The sequence below is a fragment of the Aotus nancymaae genome, unplaced genomic scaffold, assembly GCF_030222135.1.
Source record: "Aotus nancymaae isolate 86718 unplaced genomic scaffold, 86718_ANA_hifiasm-v0.15.2.pri h1tg000083l, whole genome shotgun sequence".
NCBI lineage: Eukaryota > Metazoa > Chordata > Mammalia > Primates > Aotidae > Aotus > Aotus nancymaae.
In genome coordinates this window covers 6,520,764-6,541,160 of record NW_026988498.1, presented here as the reverse complement: position 1 = coordinate 6,541,160, position 20,397 = coordinate 6,520,764, and the positions used below count along the sequence as shown (strand labels likewise).

Here is a 20,397-nt window from a genome sequence, read left to right as displayed (position 1 = left end):
CAAGAATGTATTTTGGGGAAGGGACAGTCTCTTCAATAAATGGTGCTGATAAAATTGATGTTCATATGCAGAAGACAGAAACTAGACCCCTAACTTTCACCATATTAAAAAAGTCAAATCAAAGTGGATCAAAGACTTAAGTCTAAGACCCAAATCTGTGAAAATAATAGAAGAAAAATTTAGGGAAACTCTCCAGGACACTGTCTGGGCAAAGATTTCTTGTGTAAAACCTCAAAAGCACAGGCAACAAAAGCAAAACTGGACAAATGAGATTCTATCAAACCAAAAAGCTTCTGCGCAGAGGAATAAACAATCAACAAAGTGAAGAGACAACCCACAGAATGAGAGAAAATATTTTCAAACCACTCATAGGACAAAAGCACATATAAGAAGCTCGAAGAACTCAAAAGAAAAAAAAACAACCTGATTAAAAAGTAGGCAACAAATCTGAACAAAAATTTCTCAAAAGACACACAAGGCCAACAGGTATATTTTTTAAAATGCCAAAACCACTAACATCAGAGAAATGCAAGTCAAAATTACACTGAGATGTCATGTCACCTCAGTTAAAATGGCTTTTATAAAACAAGACAGGCAATAAGAAATGCTGGTGAGGATGTGGAGAAAGGAACCCTCATATTCTGTAGGTGGGAATATGAATTAGTACAGCTGCAATGGAAAACATTATGGAGGTTCCTCAAAAAACTAAAAATACAACTACCATATGCTCCAGCAATCTCACTGCTGGGTACATATCCAACAGAAAGGTAATCAGTATATCAAAGAGCAATCTGCATTCCTTGTTTATTACACCACTATTCAAAATAACCAAGATATAGAATCAACCTGTGTGTCCATGAATAGATGAATAAGAAAATATATACACAATGGAATATTATACAGCCATCAAAAATAATGCATTCCCGTCATTGGCCACAACATGGATGGAACTGGAGGACATTATGTTTAAAGGAATGAATCTGGCATGGAAAGAAAAACATCACATGTTCTTATTATATATGGAAGCTAAAAGAAGTTTAAACTTATGGAAATAGTGAGTCTAATGATGGTTACCAGAGACTGGGAAAGGTAGTGGGATGTGGGGGATAAAGAGAGGATGGTTAACAGGTACAAAAATGCAGTTATATAGAATAAATAAGATCTAATGTTCAATAGCACAATATGGCAACAATAGTTAACAATAATTTGTTCTATACTTAAAAACAACTAAAACAGTGGAACTGGAATGCTCCTAACACAAAGAAATGACAAATGCTTGAGGTGATGTAAATTCCAGTTACCCTGAATAGTTCATTACACATTGCATGCTTGTATCAAAATATCACATGTATCCTATAAATAGGTAATATTATGTATCCATTATAATTAAAATTTTTTAAAATGTGGAAAAAACTCAGGCTATTATGGAAGTTCAGTAAAGTATTATATACACACATAGGAAAATACATATATATGTAATATACATATGTATCCAGAGAAAAGATTACATACAGTCACCTAAATCCTGGAAAGTCTGGAAAAGAACCAGTAAGGGCCTGGGCAACTGTGAAGAACCCGATGAGGCTCTTCTTGTGATGTGCAGGACAGTCCTTGTAGTTTTCTGAACTTCACTTTAAAATGTTAAGAGTGTTTGCAAGATAAATGTAGAAGTTTGTGAATGCGAGTGTGCATGAGTTGTGCACGTAACAGAAAGTTAAGGGGCTGTAGACTTCAACTTGTTCAATATCCTAAATGGTACAGAGTATGCAATGTACCAAAAAGTGTAGCTATTTACAAAAGCTACAACCAGGGTCATTCACAGCAAAAAATATTAATGGATAGATTATGTTTATAACAGAGCAAATCCAATTTTGTTTAACATGAGGATTATCCTCACAAGTATAAAAAGGGTCTCAGTTCTGAAAAAGAAACATAACTTGGGTTTGCCCGTATTTTGTTTACTGCCCTAGTAGATCAGGCATGTTTTTACCAATGATATGTAGATTATACAGATACGGTTGCTTCTTATAAATGGTATGTAATACAGAATGGAGACTGACCATCACACCTTACCGCAGACTTTAGGTGGACATTATTTTAACTTTACCACAGATAAAATAAAAACCGGAAAAGACTTTCTGGCCTCCCAGGTGTCTCTCTGGTAATGCAGCTGTAGAGTGCTTCCTCTTGAGATTCTCCTCTTGGTTGCCTAATTGTTCATAACCCTTTAGGGTGACTTACCTAACCTCTGGGTGGCATTCTTTCGTGTATCTGTGAAAACCATGGTGTCACCTTATGGCTTGCCCTTGGCGAAGTTTTGAGGTTGATCTTCAGTATTTTTCCCTTTCTTTTTCTAACCCCTTCGTGACTTGACTTTCTCTTTGTAACTCTTTTTCATGCCACTGTAACTTCATGTCACAGCATTATGCTTTTCTTTTCTTGCACCAAATATATACGTTCTGCTTTCTGGAGGAAAAACCATGTGCTATGTATAATTCGATTTGTAACGTCTCTAGGATTATTTGCATCTTACACCTTATATTGCATTGTAGAAGGAAATAAATGAGTTTCAGGCATTGCTATGTGTTGGAAGGCATGCATTTCTGGAGTTAATGAATTTGAAAACTGTACGAGACAAGGTCAGTCCAGGCAAACACAGTGAACTTAATTCAGGGAATTATTTACACAGATGATGGAAGAGCTGAAAAGCCAAATAGGGTAGAGTGAGATAACTCAGAAGGAGGGAGGGACCACAGGGAGAAGTAATGCACCTGGGACCATCAGCCAGGGTTACCAGAGGGAAGCTGGAAGCAAAGGCTGACTGGCGCAGACGAAGCTGGAGCCAGAGGACAGAGGTGCTGCTGCAGCAAGCTGCCTGAGACAAAAAGAGAGATAGTTTCTCTCTTCCCTCTGCCCTGTACTCTCTTGACAGTGCCTCCCAATAGTCAAACGCGGCTGGAAAGAGGCCTGGGAAACAGAGATGGCAGGAGTCAACCTCTGTCATTACAGGAGAACAGAAGAACACGATCAGATCTGAGTGCAAACATACCAAGGACCTGCCACGGCCACAGGAACACATGCTCGCTGCTGATACAGGAGGCATACCTGGGTGGCTCAGGTGAGGGGTGAGGGGTGATCTGAAATGTGCTGTGCATACATCTGGGCAGGATGCTTCTCCCAGGTGTTGAGGATAATGAAATACACAAATTCCTTCTCCTTTGTCCTCAGTATCTAACCTATTGCTGAATTCTGTTGACTTTCCCCCCTTCTCACTCTTAAACCAGCTCACACCTGCTCATTCCTACATCACCAAATAGTCCAAGGCATGGCATCTACTGCTGGGACCACACAGCCACTCCCAGTTCTCCATATGCATCTATTCCTGCCACTTCCCAGTCTACCCTTCAACCCAGGGCCAAGAAAGTCTTCTCAAATTGTCATTATGACCATGCTGTCACTTCACGTAAATCCCTTCTGAGGGCTCACTTGGCATTGGGTGTGACCACAGCTCCTCCCAGGGCTGGCGAGGCCCTGTGTGATCTGACCCACCATGACCATTGGGCTTCCCCAAGCTCTTTCTGCTCCAGCACAGTGACCTCTTTCACAGTGACATCGTGAACTTGTCTTGTCTGCCTCTTGCCGTAGGGCCTCTGCTCGCCCTGTTCTCTGCCTCGAATGTTCTTTCACAGTTGAATTCAACTCATCACTCAGACCCTAGCTCTGTCATCACTTCTGCAGAGAAAGCCCTCTTTGACTTCCCTGACTAGGTCACCCCTCTCTCATCTTGATCCTGGAAAGCAGAGACGAGATCTCCTCTGTTTGTGTGTGACTCTGCCTCTGTCTCCCTTCGTCTCTTTGTCTGTATGTCTCTCTCTGGCATATAAGGTGCTATGGACTGAGGTGTACATCCTCAAATGGATATGTTAAAACCCTAACTCCCAAGGCAATGATATTTTCAGATGGGGCCTTTGAGAGGTGATTAGGTTTAAACGAGGTCAGGAAGAGGGAGGCTTCATGATGAGATAAGTGCCCTTATAAGAAGAGGCATGACATGGTTTGTCTGTGTCTCCACCCAACTCTCATCTTGAACTGTAGCTCCCGTAATTCTCATGTGTCATGGGAGGTACTTGGTGGGAGGTAATTGAATCCAGGTCTTCCCATGCCGTTCCCGTGATAGTGAGTAAGTCTCACGAGATCTGATGGTTTTATAAAGGGGAATTCCCCTGAACAAGCTCTCTTGCCTGCCACCATGTAAGATGTGTTTGCTTCCCCTTTCTGCTATGACTGTAAGCTTGCTGAGGGCTACCTAGCCCTGTGGAACTGTGAGTCAATTAAACTTCTTTCCCTTATAAATTACCCAGTCTTGGGTATGTCTTTATTAGCAGCGTGAGAACAGACTGATACAAGGCTCCACAGAGCTTTCTCTCTCCCTGTCTCCCCCTCTCCCCGTGCCCCCTTGCTGAGAGGACACAGCAAGAAGGCAGCCATCTTTAAACCAGGAAGGGAGCCCTCAACAGGAATCTGACTGGCTGGGACCCTGCCCTAGTGGGCATTCCAACCTCCAGAACAATGAGAAATCAATGTCTGTTTAAGCTGGCCTGTCTGTGGTATTTTGTCAGAGCAGCCAAACTTAAGACAGAAGGCACACAGTAAATGAAGAATTAAAGAATGAACAACATCAGAAAGGAAATGGGAGCCCAGTACCAAATGCTCCCCTTGGGATCTCTCTGATCTCTTACCCACTCTCTATGGAATACCTTTTCTGCTCTTTATCCATGATGCAGAGTATGAACCTGTTTCACACCCCGCCTCCCCTGCCCCAAACACTCAGAAGGTTCTCCTGAAGTCAGAATGAATACTTTCATTTCATGGCTGGAAACATTGAGCTTTTTTATCCTTTCTGGCCTGGTGGGTGTGAGTTTAATCCTGGAGATAGGATCCACCCACAGGAGGTACTGAAGGACAAACCACAGGAGGTTTTGTCCTTGGGAGAACAAATACACCAGGCAAATTCCCATTCATTTTCTGCTCCTCTCCATTAGGAAAAGCTGCAGACAAGACGGATACTATGTGTTTCTTTCACCTCCACACACTGCCTGTCTTTACTTAAAATTCTTTCTTTCTGCCCATCCATTCATTGCTAGGTTACAATTTTCTGTAACAATGGGCTGCCATTTAATTTCTCTCCTGTAAGCCTAACTGTTCCTCAACCCAAGGACTTACTGCCATGAAGCATTATTTTACAGTGCGCAGAGGCACCTGGCTCTCCCAAATGGACTTTCATTTGCACTGATCAACAAGAATAAAAAAAACCTTGTGTCAGAGGTACAAGGCAACAGCTTTGTCTGAAACCACCCACTCTTCTTTTGTTTTCTTCCACAGCACACTGTGCATTATGTTCCACGTGCTCCTCTCTGGGGCTCTGCAGATGTGAAACTTTAAATGCAGGGTATTTAAAAATAATAAGAAATATAGAAAAAAGAAAGCACCCTGAAAATTACAGAGCTTTGCAGTGAAGCAGCATGCACCTCCCTAAAGAGCTCTGTTTATCAAGAGTTCAGTTCTGTGCTGCTGATTAGAGCGAGCTGGATGACAGAGGAAGGGGTCAGAGGGCAGGGAAGTTAAATATCAACACTGAAAAGCACCTGAAAACCAGTGCTCCTAGATCCTGTCGATTTTCAGAGGAAATACATTAAGCACCGTTGTCGGGGAGTTCGGGATCACTGACTGCTTAAGGTCCACGCTGTAATGAAGGCCTTAGTGGACATGCGCAGAGTGGGTTTGTGCAAGGGAATTAAAATCAATAGTGCTCCCACTACATCCCAGCTCCTAAGTATTAGTGCATTTGCTTCTCTCAGCCAGTTCTTATAAAAATTCTATAAAATCGTGAAATTGACATTTACTTTTCCAGTGGAGACTTGGGGGAGAGAGTCCAGCTCTGCTTGGTCCAGCTCCCCTTCAAGACAAGGCACTTAACTCCCGAGCTACAGGGACCGAAGGCTCACAGCAGAGCCATTATGTGGCAGTCTCCTTCAACTGCAAGATGCCTCCAGGCCCAAGGATATGCTTCCTTCTCTCCCCTGGGAACACCTGGTTAGTGATGAGCTGCACTCATCCAGTCCCTCTTGCCTCAATCGCCGGCAAGTCTAAAATGCCACCCTAGCTCCAGGACTCTCTGTGGAGTCATGGAATCCTCTTAAAACTACAGTTGACCCCTGAACAACACTGGTTGGAACTGCATGAGTAAGAGCAGCAGACCAACCTGGTTCAAATGTAATGTAACTAAGTTGTGAGCTGTTTTTCAGTTGTCACAGATCTCCACATCCAGGGTCACATAACCTGAGCATGCCCAGATCCACAAAGGGTGCAACCATGGTGGGGAAATGACGCGCTGGGACCCAGGAACAGGGACTGAATTAAGAAGTAGACATCACATGAGAGAATCCAGAATCTAATCAGATGGAGCCCTGACATCACACCATGGCAGGATCCAATCAGATCATGCTTCCCAGCATCACCTCATTGCAAGATCCAATCAGAGTTCATGTCTCATTACCCTATGCTTATAAAACCTAACCCAAACCCCAGCTCTGGGAGGCAGATTTGAGCATTTCTTCCTGTTTCCTCTTGCAATATAAACTCATCTTTTCTCAAAAGTCCACGCCATGGTAGTGGCTTCTATGCACATTGGACAGCAAACCCACTGATCGCTCTGTAACATGTGGATCCACTTAAGACACAGATTTTCTTCCTTTTCTGCTACCCCAGAGGCAGCAGAACCAACCCCTCTTTTCCTCCCCCACCTTCTCAACCTACACAATGTGAAGATGATGAGGATGAAGACCTTTATGATGATCCACTTCCACTTTAAGAATAGTGAATCTATTTTTCCCTTCCTTACTATTTTCTCAGTAACATTTTCTTTTCTCTAGCTAACTCTATTGTTAGAATACACTATATAATACATAAAAAAGGTGTTAATCCACTGTTATGTTACTGGTAAGGCTTCTGGTCAATAGTAGGCTATTAATAGTCTTTGGAGAGTCAAAAGTTATACATGGATTTTCAATTGTGCAGGGAGTCAGTGGCCTTAACCCCCACCTTGTTCAAAGGTCAAATGTATATGGCATTTCAAGTTCTCCAGTGACCAATCCTGCCTCCCTCACCCCTTCATTGGTTTTGTTCTGAGACCTTCCTTTCCCTGCACAATAACTCTTCTGTGTGCAGGTAGTCATCTCAGACTCTGTTTCCTGGGAACCTACCTTTTATGGGCTGGATTGTGTCACCTCAAAATTCATATGTTGAAGTCTTAACCCTCAGTACCTCAGAATGTGACTGTATTTAAAAATACATTCTTCTGAAAGGAGATTAAAGTGAGGTCTTTAGGGTGGGCCCTAATCCAATATGACGGGTGCCATCTTAAGGGTCGATGAGAACATAGACAAGCACGGAGGGAAGACTGTTGGAAGACACAGGGAGAAGGCAATCAGCTGCAGGCCAAGAACACAGGCTGCAGAAGAGACCAACCAGGGCCAGACGCAGTGGCTCATGCCTGTAATCCCAGCATTTTGTGAGGCCAAGGCAAGCAGATCACCTGAGGTCAGGAGCTCAAGACCAGCCTGGCCAATACAGCAAAACCCTGTCTCTACTAAAAATACAAAAATTAGTTGGGTGTGTTGGCGGGCATCTGTAGTCCCAGCTGCTTGGGAGACTAAGGCAGGAGAATCACTTAAAACCAGGAGGCAGAGCTGCAGTGAGCCAAGATTGCACCACTGCACTCCAGCCTGGGCAACAGTGCAAAACTCTGTCTCAAAAATACAATAACAACAAAGAGAAGAAACCAGCCCTACCTGACACCTTGATCTCAGACTTCCTGCCTCCAGAATGGTGAGGAAATTAAACTCTATTGTTTAAGACATCCAGTCTATGGTATTTTGTTGTGGCAGCCCAAGCAAACTAATCTACCATGAAGATATATATCTCTAGCTGCCCATGTCTCTCCATTTCACAGATGATAACATGAGAACCAGAGAGATTCAGTAATCTGCCTAAGATCACAGAGCCAGCAAGAGAAAGACTTGTGAGCTAAAGCTGATCTTTCTGTTACGTGAGATGAAATCTAATCTTGATTTTGCTGCCTGATCACCCCTTTGCAAATACCAGGAACTGAATTAATATTCAATATAATTTAACACTTGTCTAGAATGATGGTTCCTTCTAATTGGGGTTGGTCAAGAGGAACTAGCCATACATTGCTATTTATTGCTCTATCAATTATTAAAAATAGCATATTCTTCTCATGTCAAACATTCTTTTAAAATCCAGGGCAAAATACATATGAAAAATAATTATGGGATATGAAATACATAATTATTTGTGAAAACTATTATATAACTTAAAACCAAGCTCAAAAGAGAGATTAAGAAAACCTTGATGCATTTTCTAAAAAAACAACAAAAAAAAGCAGGTCAAATCATGATCTAATCTCAGTCAAGGGAAAATTATTGATCTACCTTGAAAGATTTTTATTTCTATTTAATTTTGCAAAATATTGTGACTCCTATAACTGTAAAGTAGTTTGAGTCTTCAGAGTTCAAAAATGTCAAACATACTAAATGATTTCTACTATGAGGATGTTTATTAGAATAGAGTCATAATTAAAATAAAACTAAACCCTTATAGAAGAGCTTAAAGATCCATCTCTCTAGATTCATTACTTTCTACGAACTATGGGCATCTTTGTGTTTAGGGAGCATAAGGTTGAATTTAAAACTGAGACTGTGACAAATACCCTCCAGGAAGAAAGAACACAACAACCAAATGGATGTTTGCTGCAGTCATTATAAGTTGGGTGGTTGACAATGAATGATTTAGTATTGGTAGAGCTGGGAGGGACCAGAGTGTCCCTGGTACACCCCCTTCATTTAAGAGACGAGGGAACTGGGGCCCAGAAAGATTAAACGATGTATTCACGGTCATATATTCATTAGTGCCAGAGCCAGGACTGAAACCAATGGCCCCTGGCTGTTCATTCAGGGCTCTTTTCCCCCTTGACTTGCTGCTTTGTCTCTCTATAGAAGCTGAGCTTATAAAAAGGTAACCAGATTACATGAAATCTAAAAATTATTTTAAAAGAGCCACGCCTTTTATGAATGGCACACCTCTCTGCATGATGTGATGGTGCTAATCTGTGCATTGGGGTTTGTATTCCATGTCACAGGTGAATATTAGCTCTCAAAAGGTAGGATGATCAATGTCTCATATAGAAATGAGTCACTGATCTCTCATACAGACAGTGTCTCTCATACAGAGCAAATCTTGCTCAGCCATGGAAGTTAGAGAATAAAAGCAAATCCAATACTTTTACCTATTTGATGAATTGAGTCTTCAGAAAAATGGACATTTACAAACTTATTGTTGAGATACAAACACACACACACACACACACACACACACACTCTTTGGTGTTATAAGAACAAGACAGTGACATTTAGTGGAGGAGGGAATGGGTAGTGGTGGTGTTGCCACAGAGACCAAGTGGCTCACACTTGGGTAGGTAATGCCTGGAGATCTTGGCGGTAACTGGACTAGGTAAGAATGATAAAATGGACTTTAAGGTAACACGGAGATACCAAGCTCAGAAATTCTTGTTTCTGGGCTTCGCTTTGTATGTCCTGTGCTATCCATTTGGGAGGCATCCCAACATTCATCTCTTGTTCACTCTGTCACAGGAAAAGTCAGTGGAAATAAAATCCTGTTGTTCCAAACATATTTCTGACAGCTGTAGAATGAATTAAGGTGATTACTGTGTGTAAGGCAGCACCACCGGTCAGGTGGCTGGCTAGCGGGGGCTGCAGCCTGGGCAGAATAGTGAAGAATTTGTCATGGATATGTCTTAATAGGCAAGTATTTGGGTAGGGCCAGGATTCAAAACAGTTGTCTCCCAAGATGCCCAGCTTCCTACACAGTTATTTTTATTCATAAATGGCTCTTTGAATATCAACTTTGTTTTTTTTTTTAAATACAGAGTCTCACTCTGTTGCCTAGGCTGGATTGCAGTGGCGTGATTTTGGCTGACTGCACCCTCTGCCTCCCAGGTTCAAGCGATTCTCTGGCCTCATCCTCCCAAGTAGCTGGGATTACAGGCGCATGCCACTACACCTGGCTAATTTTTGTATTTTTAGTAGAGACAGGGTTTCATCATGTTGGCCAGGCTGACCTTGAACTCCTGACCTCAGGCGATCTGCCCTCCTCAGCCACTCAAAGTGCTGGGATTACAGGTGTGAGCCACTGTGTCTGGCTGAATATCAAGTTTTAAGAAATCATTCAGAAAAAGAAAAATGTCTATCAGGTCCTCGTCTCTCCCCTTCCCTCGCTATTTTGGGAGAATCATGTCAAGTGTTCTTTCACGACAAAGTCATGAAAATAATTCACCTACAAAATATAAAACCCATTCTAAAGTATTGTGTTCTTGACTAGAGAGTAATTATGACCTCTAATTGTCCAAATGAGCTGGCCCATTACACTTAATACAAGTTCACCCGGAGTATAGGTGGCCTGTGTTTTGACTCAAGAAAGCAATTACAGCCGGTTTACTTATAATATAGTTGGTTTATATTAAAGACACAGGGTTCATCTACCTGACCGTCCCAGACTTTAACTCACCAATGACCATGAGAACTCTCTCCCAGAAACCTGCACTAACTAGTTCCAGTTAACCAAAATCAGAATCACCTTTGGAAAAGGAGATCAACTTGAGCTCTGAACAAAAGCATCTGTGAAGCTATTTATAGATGCCTTATCAAAATTCAGTGGGTTTAATGAGCAACATAGAGATTATTTGGTGATGACTGCCACATTGTCCTGCACTGTGAATTAACATCACATCCACTGTAGGGTTATCGGCAGGAATGGTTTCAGTGTTGATGGCGGATAACTGAGGGATGTATAGTCCCAGTGCTTCTAAAGCTATTTCGAATGGGTTACTGGTGCCAGGTGTTTTAGATGGGAATAACTTTTTTTAAGTGCTTGTCAAATTCCTTTTCCTGATTGTTGTCAGTGTTGTCCTATATCCTGAGGGGTTTTAGCACAAGGCTGTTCTCTGAACCTCTCTCCCAGTTGTTCCCTTTCTCCAGGAACATAGCCAAAATTAAACACCACTGAGGAGGAGCTATCCCCACGTGTCTTGGTGCTTTTAAGCAGAGACGTGGCCTTATTTTGATATGCTCTTCATCTAAAGGCTGCTTCTGCCAGAACTCACGGTGCTGCTATTATTTTTCAGTTCACTGCAAAATATTTCTGAGTGGCTTTGCCTGCTCGTTCATCCTGAAAGTGTTGAACTTCTTTGTTCTTAAAAATAATCTTCTATTTGAAGGTTAACTCTTTCTTAACATAAAAAGATGTGTGTGTAAGTGTATGTGGGTATAGTATATTTTAGATCTTTATTCTGAGGATAATAGCAACCCAATAAGATATTATGATAGAATATTAGAAGTCAAGAAATGGAATAAAGCATTGTTTTATTTGTGGCTTTGTGTCTGCATTTTCCAGAATAATGTGGTGGGTAATTAACTGATTGTTAATGTAAGGGACATCTTTTTCATTAATTAAAACATCCTTTCCCTTGCTTAGAGAAATGTACATGGCATCATTTCTTTTGAAGCAGGCCTTGTTTGGGTTTCTTTTGATTGTAGGCAGAAATCCAGTTAATCCAGTGACAGGATTACTAGCCATACTAGGTTAAATGGAATGTTGATGTCTCAGTGTAACTGCTGTAACCTGAGTGGGGATGTGAATTCTTCCTGACAACATACAAGCACACACACATACAACTGCCTCCATGCATCTCCATAGAGCATGTCTTGCTTTCAAAACAAATCATAAAAGAATACTTTGAGGTAGAAATGGGCATCCTTACGTTAAAAATAGAAAGCATAATCTTCCAGGTTTTATCGTGGTCCCTCATCTTATTCATCAGTGTTCCACCCGAGCGGAGGCGTTGCGTGGGCTGATTGCTCAGTTCTACGCGTGTATCAAAGGGAAACAGAAAACCCACTGAGAGGTGTGTATTACAGTGATTAGGAATTCAGGCACTTCAGGCTTAAGAATCTTAAAGATGACTTTGGACAAAATATTTTCTTTTAGATGTAGAAACCCAGACATTCCTTCAAGGGTCCCAGAAAGACTACTGAGTTTATTTTGCCAGTAGAATATCAAATTAGGGAGTGATTTTACATATGCTATTGGAAGGGATGTTTGGATTGCTTCCCAGTTCTTGTCAGTGAGCAATCCCTTACTCTTCCTTTTCTGTTACATTTGTGGCTTCCTGGAGGAAAATGCTATTCTCTCTCATCTCTCTCTCTCCATACTCAGTGGTGGGAAGTTGGTAATACTGGTAAGAATGTTTCTTGATAATAATGATGTCTCACAACACTTTAGGCTTATTCTTTTGTAATCTTCTCACTTTTTCTTATATCCAGCCATCCTTTTAATGAACAGCACTAGTAGTAGTATACTCGTAGCTTTATACATGGAATATTTTTATTTTACTTTAAAATACTTGTATATTCCATTGAATACTACGCAGCCATAAAAAAGGATGAGTTCATGTCCTTTGTAGTGAAATGGATAAAGCTGGAAACCATCATTCTCAGCAAACTGACACAAGAACAGAAAACCAAACACTGCATGTTCTCACTCATAAGTGGGCGTTGAACAATGAGAACACATGGACACAGGGAGGGGAACATCACACACTGGGGCCTGTCAGGGGGTGGGGGGCTAGAGGAGGGATAACAGGGGATGGGGGGATAGGGGAGGGATAGCGTTAAGAGAAATACCTAATGTAGATGACGGGGGGATGGATGCAGCAAACCACCATGGCACGTGTATACCTATGTAAAAATCCTGCATGTTCTGCACATACATGTACCCCAGAACTTAATAAATCACGTGTATATGGCTATACACAAATTCATACAAAAATATCCCATTATAATATCTATGTAAATATGCAGGTATTTATTTCCACTGAAGGGCAGAGAAAAGCCATTTGCTCAAAGTCACTTTTCTAAGTAGTAACTGAGACTAGAACCCAGGTTCACCCAGATGCACCCTACCCTTGCTGTGCTGTGCGTGACAAAATATTCCTTCAATTTAGCAGCTTTCCTATGACTCTCTCTGGTCCTCAACTGCTCCCTGCCAGGAGGAGTAAGATAAAGTCCTTGGCAAACCATTCCATGCCTTTTACCTGCATGGCTGACAGGGAATTTGTTTCTCTGTTTGTGCCTACCTGGTGGCCAAAAGGAGACACTGTTTCATTTTACATTAGATTCCAATTTCAACACTGGTCACCAGCATTTGTTACAACAGAACGTTCACAGGTGGGATGCTGGCATCCCTCTAATTCTGTGTTCTACTCCTTTAACATCTTTAGAACATATACCTTTAGTGATTTTAGGGACATAATTGATTCAGGTCCCCAAAGCAAGCACTTTCATATTAACTGCATGTTAGAAAGAGGCAATACAATCACAGCTTGAGCTATATCTCATTAGGGGCGCATGCGTTTCTCAAGGCAAGACCTACTGGATGCTTAGTGCTGAATTTGTTTATCATTCTCCAGAGTCAATGCAAAGTGATACCTAACACAGCAGACTGTAGGACCCTCTGAAGGAGTGGGGGTCATTATAGTCTACTCCCTTTTTTTTTTTTTTTTTTGAGACCGAGTTTCACTTTTGTCACCCAGGCTGGAGTGTAATGGCGTGATCTCGGCTCACTGCAACCTCCACCTCCCAGTTTCAAGTGATTCTGCAGCCTCAGGCTCCCGTGTAGCTGGGATTATAGGCGCATACTACCATGCCCTGCTAATCTTTCTATTTTTAGTAGAGCCAGGGTTTCACCATGTTGGTCAAGCTGGTCTTGAACTCCTGACCTCATGATCCGCCCACCTCGACCTCCCAAAGTGTTGGGATTACAGGCGTGAGCCACCGCACCCAGCTTTATTTTTTTATTTTATTTTTTTGAGACCGAGTTTCATTCTTGTTGCCCAGGCTGGAGTGCAGCGGCACAATCTTGGCTCACTACAACCTCCACCTCCCAGGTTCAAGCGATTCTCCAGCCTCAGCCTCCCGAGTAGCTGGGACTACAGGCACCAGCCACCATACCCAGCTAATTTTTGTATTATTAGTAGAGGTGGGGTTTCTCCATGTTGGTCAGGCTTGTCTCAAACTCCTCATCTCAGGTGATCCACCCACCTTGGTCTCCCAAAGTGCTGGGATTACAGGTGTGAACCACCGCACCCAGCCTATTCTACTGCTTTTATTATAATGTGCACAGAGCTGGTGCACAGCTAGCTGCGTTGTTTATATCTGAGTTTCTCTGTGATGTAACCTGGTCCTCTTAAGCACAGAAACTTCTGTTAGCTTAATCGAAGTTGACAGGCCTCTGTGCAGGTGGCCAGCTCCTGTAAAAGACCTCAGTCTATGGGATCAAGCAGGTTGACCAGGTAGGTTAACCTTCAGGTCACACTTATGAGGGAATTTTGAGGCTTGTGTTTTTTTAGCTTAGACAGAGAAATGGAAAGAGAACATTCTTCACTCCTCCTTTAACAGCTGTGACCTTGGCCAATCTTTGCAGTTTATTCTGGGGGCACAATGAGGAATGAGACCAACCATTTCTCAACCCCTAGGTGCCTCCCCACCCACCAGGCAAATATTAAGCAGTAAAGGGGAGATCAGCACCAGGGGACCCAATAGACACCTATTCGCCAGAAGCCAAGCCTTCAACCTAATTCACAAACCTGCTGGAACCCGTGAAAGAATCTATGGTCAACTGGGAGGACTCTTCTCCAGAGGGATGCCTTTGAATACACAGGGGCAGCTGAATGATTCCAAAGGACTCTTCTATCTGAGAGACTGAAAATACAGTCTGGCAGTGGCCAGGTCATATATTAATATAAAAATAGCACTCTGACCCACAGTCCGCAGCCTCGAGCCCAGGAAACCAACACATGGTCTAGATAAGCCAGCTATCCATAACTCAGACTCACCTCACTGGGAGGAAGTCATACCATCTGGATAAGCCAGCTATCCATAACTCAGACGCACCTCACTGGGAGGAAGTCACACCATCTAGATAAGCCAGCTATCCACAACTCAGACTCACCTCACTGGGAGGAAGTCACACCATCTAGATAAGCCAGCGATCCATAACTCAGGCTCACCTCACTGGGAGGAAGTCACACCATCTAGATAAGCCAGCTATCCATAACTCAGGCTCATCTCACTGGGAGGAAGTCACACTATCTAGATAAGCCAGCTATCCATAACTCAGACTCATCTCACTGGGAGGAAGTCACACCATCTGGATAAGCCAGCTATCCACAACTCAGACTCACCTCACTGGGAGGAAGTCACACCATCTAGATAAGCCAGCTATCCACAACTCAGGCTCATCTCACTGGGAGGAAGTCACACTATCTAGATAAGCCAGCTATCCACAACTCAGACTCATCTCACTGGGAGGAAGTCACACCATCTGGATAAGCCAGCTATCCACAACTCAGACTCACCTCACTGGGAGGAAGTCACACCATCTGGATAAGCCAGCTATCCATAACTCAGGCTCATCTCACTGGGAGGAAGTCACACCATCTAGATAAGCCAGCTATCCATAACTCAGACTCACCTCACTGGGAGGAAGTCACACCATCTAGATAAGCCAGCTATCCATAACTCAGGCTCATCTCACTGGGAGGAAGTCACACTATCTAGATAAGCCAGCTATCCATAACTCAGGCTCATCTCACTGGGAGGAAGTCACACTATCTAGATAAGCCAGCTATCCACAACTCAGACTCATCTCACTGGGAGGAAGTCACACCATCTAGATAAGCCAGCTATCCACAACTCAGACTCACCTCACTGGGAGGAAGTCACACCACTACCTTGCATAACTATTCAGGAAGTCGAATCATAACCCCTGTAAGAACTAGACTAAAATGGCTAGGACTTGATCAATAATTCACAGCTTCCCTAATTTTTTCTGCTGCTTCCAACTTAGGAAGAAACCTGAGAAAACCAAATACAGTACATCTAACTAATCATTCAGGAAGTACCCCTTCTAGTTAGCCTGCCTGTGGCTTCCTCATTCCAACAACCTGCAATCAGGACACATCTGAAGCCTTCCCTTTTTTCTACCTTACAATGGAGAAGCTTTCCCTCTCCTCTGCTAGTCCTTGAGTCTCTGCCAAAAAGCAAGAGACGGTGGCTGCCTTCCTTGCAGTTTCAAGCTCTGAATGAGTAGCCTTTGTCTGTCTTCATCTGATTGGTCTTCATTTATTTCTACTTGCCCTGGTGGTTTTTTTCCCCATGGTACAGGGGTTAAGTATGTGGGCCCTAGAACCATGCTAACTTGTGTTTGAATACAGGCAACAACGCTTGTGTGGCCTTTGGTGAATTACTCAACCCTCTGTATCTCAGTTTCCTCATTTGTAAAACTGGATAACTGGATTTGACTCATAAGAACTAAGTGAGAGTTAGGCAATGTCAAAGCATTTGGCGCGCTGTCTGGCATGCTGATGGTACCGATTTATATCAGCTTTTTTACAATGAAGCCCATTTCCCATTACCCCCACTGTTGACCTGCATCATCATGTGTAAATCCTATTAAGATGCAAATTCTGTCTGGGAGAGGCAGTACATAAAACTCTTGGCATTTACTGACAAATGAACTTCAATTAGCAAGTAAAATTTCTTAGCCTAGGAAGATTCCTGGAAATATTATCAGAGGTGTTTGAACCAGAGCCACTCCATCTTGAATAGCAGTTGGTTAAAAGGAACCTGAGACCTGAGCTGAAATTCCAGGAGGTTGAGCATTCTAAGTAACAGGATGAGATAGGTTGGAACAAGATACAGGTCATCAAGACTTTGCTGATAAAACAGGTTCCAGGAAAGAAGCCGGCCAAAACCTACCAAAACCATGATGGCGATGAAGGCGACCTCTGGTCATCCTTACTGCTCATTATACACTAATTATAATGCATTAGCATGCTAAAAGACACTGCCGTCAGCACCATAGCAGTTTACAGACGCTATGGCAACATTAGGAAGTTACTCTATGAGGGCTGAAAGAGAGAGGAAACCTCAGTGCAGAGAAAAGCCATTTGCTCAAAGGGAATTGCCCACCCCTTTCCTGGAAAACTTATGAATAATCCACCCCTTGTTTAGCATTTAATCAAGAAATAACCATAAAATAGCCAACCAGGAGCCCCCAGGGCTGTTGCTCTGCGTATGGAAGAGCCATTCTTTTTTCCTTTACTTTCTATTTTTTTTTGAGACCGAGTCTCGTTCTGTTACCCAGGCTGGAGTGCAGTGGCGCGATCTTGGCTGGCTGCAACTTCTGCCTCCCAGGTTCAAGTGATTCTCCTGCCTCAGCCTCCTGAGTAGCTGAGATTACAGGCACGTGCCACCACGCCCAGCTAATTTTTTGTAGTTTTAGTAGAGATGGGGTTCACCATGTTAGCCAAGATGGTCTCTGTCTCCTGACCTCATAATCCACCCCCCTTGGCCTCCCAAAGTGTTGGGATTACAAATGTGAGCTACTGCACCCAGCCTCTTTTTTCCTTTATTTTCTTAATAAACTTGCTTTCATGTTACTTTATGGATTTGCCTTGAATTCTTTCTTGCATAAGGTCCAATAACCCAATGGAAAGGGGAGCCCCTTTGCATTCACAATATGCCATCAGCAATCTTTCAGGAAGGCTTTATATGTGGGTGGATCTTTCAGGAGGTTGACATGGGTTGGAACTAGAAAGAGCAACAGGGAAAAGGCCAGGCATAGGAAGAACACGGAAGGAACTAGAACAGTTTGAGGTACTGAATTCCATCAGATTAGCGTGCAGTAATGGAGAGTGCGTGAGTGTAGAGAACACAGCCGCCACAAAATCCATCCTCTTAAAGAACCCCGAATGATAACAGTGGGCACGGTTTTGGTAGCCTTACATGTTTTAATTATTTGTAGAAGTAGAAGGGACGTCCCTTTCCCTAAAAAAATCCAGGGTTCCCTGCACAGATGTTTTTATTTCTGATCATCAGAAAGTTACCTGATGAACTCATAACTTGTAACACTCACCAATCTGGGCCGGGAGGATCAACCTTTCATTCCCTGCTGTTCTGCAACCTCTTAGTCATGAACCACTGTGTGGGTAGCTAGGTCTTCTGAAGCTTAAAAATTTTAAAAGCCCCTTTGCTCTGTGAAAAGGCAAACCCAGCTTAGATGTTTCTGCTGGAAACTGGGCTAGCCAGGAGATTTCTCTTGATGACTGCTGCAACAGCCTCCAAAGCAAAAGGTTCCTGAGAGGATCTTCATTTTGAAGCCTGGAACCCAGGACTGTGTGCAAGAGATAAGGATAATGAGGGTGCTAGGAGCCAGGAGCTTTGTTTCATGTTCAATCAAACCTGTTCCTTGGGTGTTTAGTTTGCAAGTAGATGGATGGTGCTGTGTGCTGACATGCATCCTTCCAGACTCTGCGACGAAACAACTCAGACTGCGACGCTGTTACAACTTCACCTTGAAGTCCCTTTTCATCTGAGGAAGGCTGTCCCCAGCCAGAGGAGGGGCAAGGTTCTTCCTACCAACTCAAAATCAAGACACTGGAGCAAGAGGAGTTATTAGCTGCCTCAAGATTGTTTTCTTGGAAAGAGTTGGGGTTTAAAAAATAAGGGAGCCGGGCCGGGCCCAGTGGCTCACACCTGTAATCCCAGTACTTTGGGAGGCTGAGGTGGGCTGATCATGAGGTCAGGAGATCGAGACCATCCTGGACAACACGGTGAAATCCTGTCTCTACTGAAAATACAAAAAATTAGCTGGGCATGGTGGCACGGGCCTGTAGTCCCGGCTACTCGGGAGGCTGAGGCAGGAAAATCCTTGAATCAGGGAGCCGGAGGTTGCAGTGAGGCAAGATCGTGCCACTGCACTCCAGCCTGGGCGACAGTGAGACTCCATCTCAAAAAAATAAAAAAATTAAAAATAAAAATAAATAAGGGAGCCAGTAAAGTCTAATTCTCCCTTTACCTCGATGGAAATAATTTGTTCCCAAAGATTTTCTAGATTTATCCACTGCAGTCTTCCCTCAGCACCCAAAGGAAAAAGAAATAAAAATCTAGGAAAGATGCCCTATGCCGCCTGGCTTATTTTCTGACTTTCTGCTTCAAGTAGCCAAGTCATTTACTTTGAAAGCCTCTGTAACTGAACACGTGTATTTGCTGTGCTATTTCAAATGTGTTCTATTATGCCTTGGCCTCTTTCAATGATGGACTTTGAGCATAGTCCTAATGCCTGGCGGTACAATTTCTAAGTGGGAGGCGTTCTCGATGCGAGCTGAGTAAAAGCCGTGGCAATACCGTTTACGAATAAATGTAATCTCAAGAGTTGGAGTTTCAGAGTTTTCTGTTTAGCTTCAGCAGCCAAGTAGCACAGGACCCTGGTCAGGGAATGTGGCCTTCCATGCCTTACTTTTGCCATCTGTATGGTGGGGTGAGCTGCAGTTGTGATGGGTGAAGACCTAATGGGCAAATAAACTCCCAAAGTAGCACAGAGGTGGGGGTGGAAGGGCTGGGGGCTGGTTCTTTGGAAGCCTTTGAGATTCTCCCTAAGTTTAATTAAGCAAAGGGCCAATTCCTAAAAGTCCCAGGGCAAAATCAAAACAGTTGTCCCTAATGGTGACAAAGATTGTGCTTAGTCCTCCGACTTAAGTCATCCCTTTTGCTACTTACTGAAAGCCCCAAGAATAGGTACTGTTACTTTGCTTTGTATAGAGGAGAAAATAAGTCTCAGATGACAAAACCTTCTCTAAATCTCATAGCTACTCTATAACTCTAAGATCCTTACTCTTAACCAATTCATCAGTGATTCTCAAGAATTACTTTAGGGCTGACGTCTAGAAGAGGGAAGATCAGAAATTAGCATTTCATAAAGCATCCGGATGTTTCTGCTGTGGGTGGCCATCTGACCACCAAGAAGTTTTGGGCTGTATTATTTTTCACTTCCCTGCTGTTTAGTATATACATTTGTGTCCTACTTCTCTCTTAAGAGAACTGGGGGAAGATTAAACAGAGAACGTCACTCAAACAAAAAGATAAAGAAGAAAATTCTTGTTGGGCACGGTCACTCACGCCTATAACCCCAGCACTTTGGGAGGCTGAGGTGGGCGGATCACCTGAGGTCAGGAGTTTGAGACCAGCCTGGCCAACATGGTGAAATCCTGTCTCTACTAAAAAAGTACAGAAATTAGCCACGCATGGTGGTGGGTGCCTGCCATCCCAGCTACTTGGGAGGCTGAGGCAGGAGAATTGCTTGAACCAGGGAGTCAGAGGTTGCAGTGAGCTGAGATTGCAC

General features: G+C 43.1%; 1 protein-coding gene across 1 annotated transcript in view; it reads right to left on the bottom strand.

Moving 5' to 3' along the window:
- The window catches only part of CELF2 (CUGBP Elav-like family member 2), an 854,489-nt gene that overhangs the window by 759,422 nt on the left and 74,670 nt on the right, over positions 1-20,397 (bottom strand). The gene's annotated exons all lie outside the window — the stretch shown is intronic.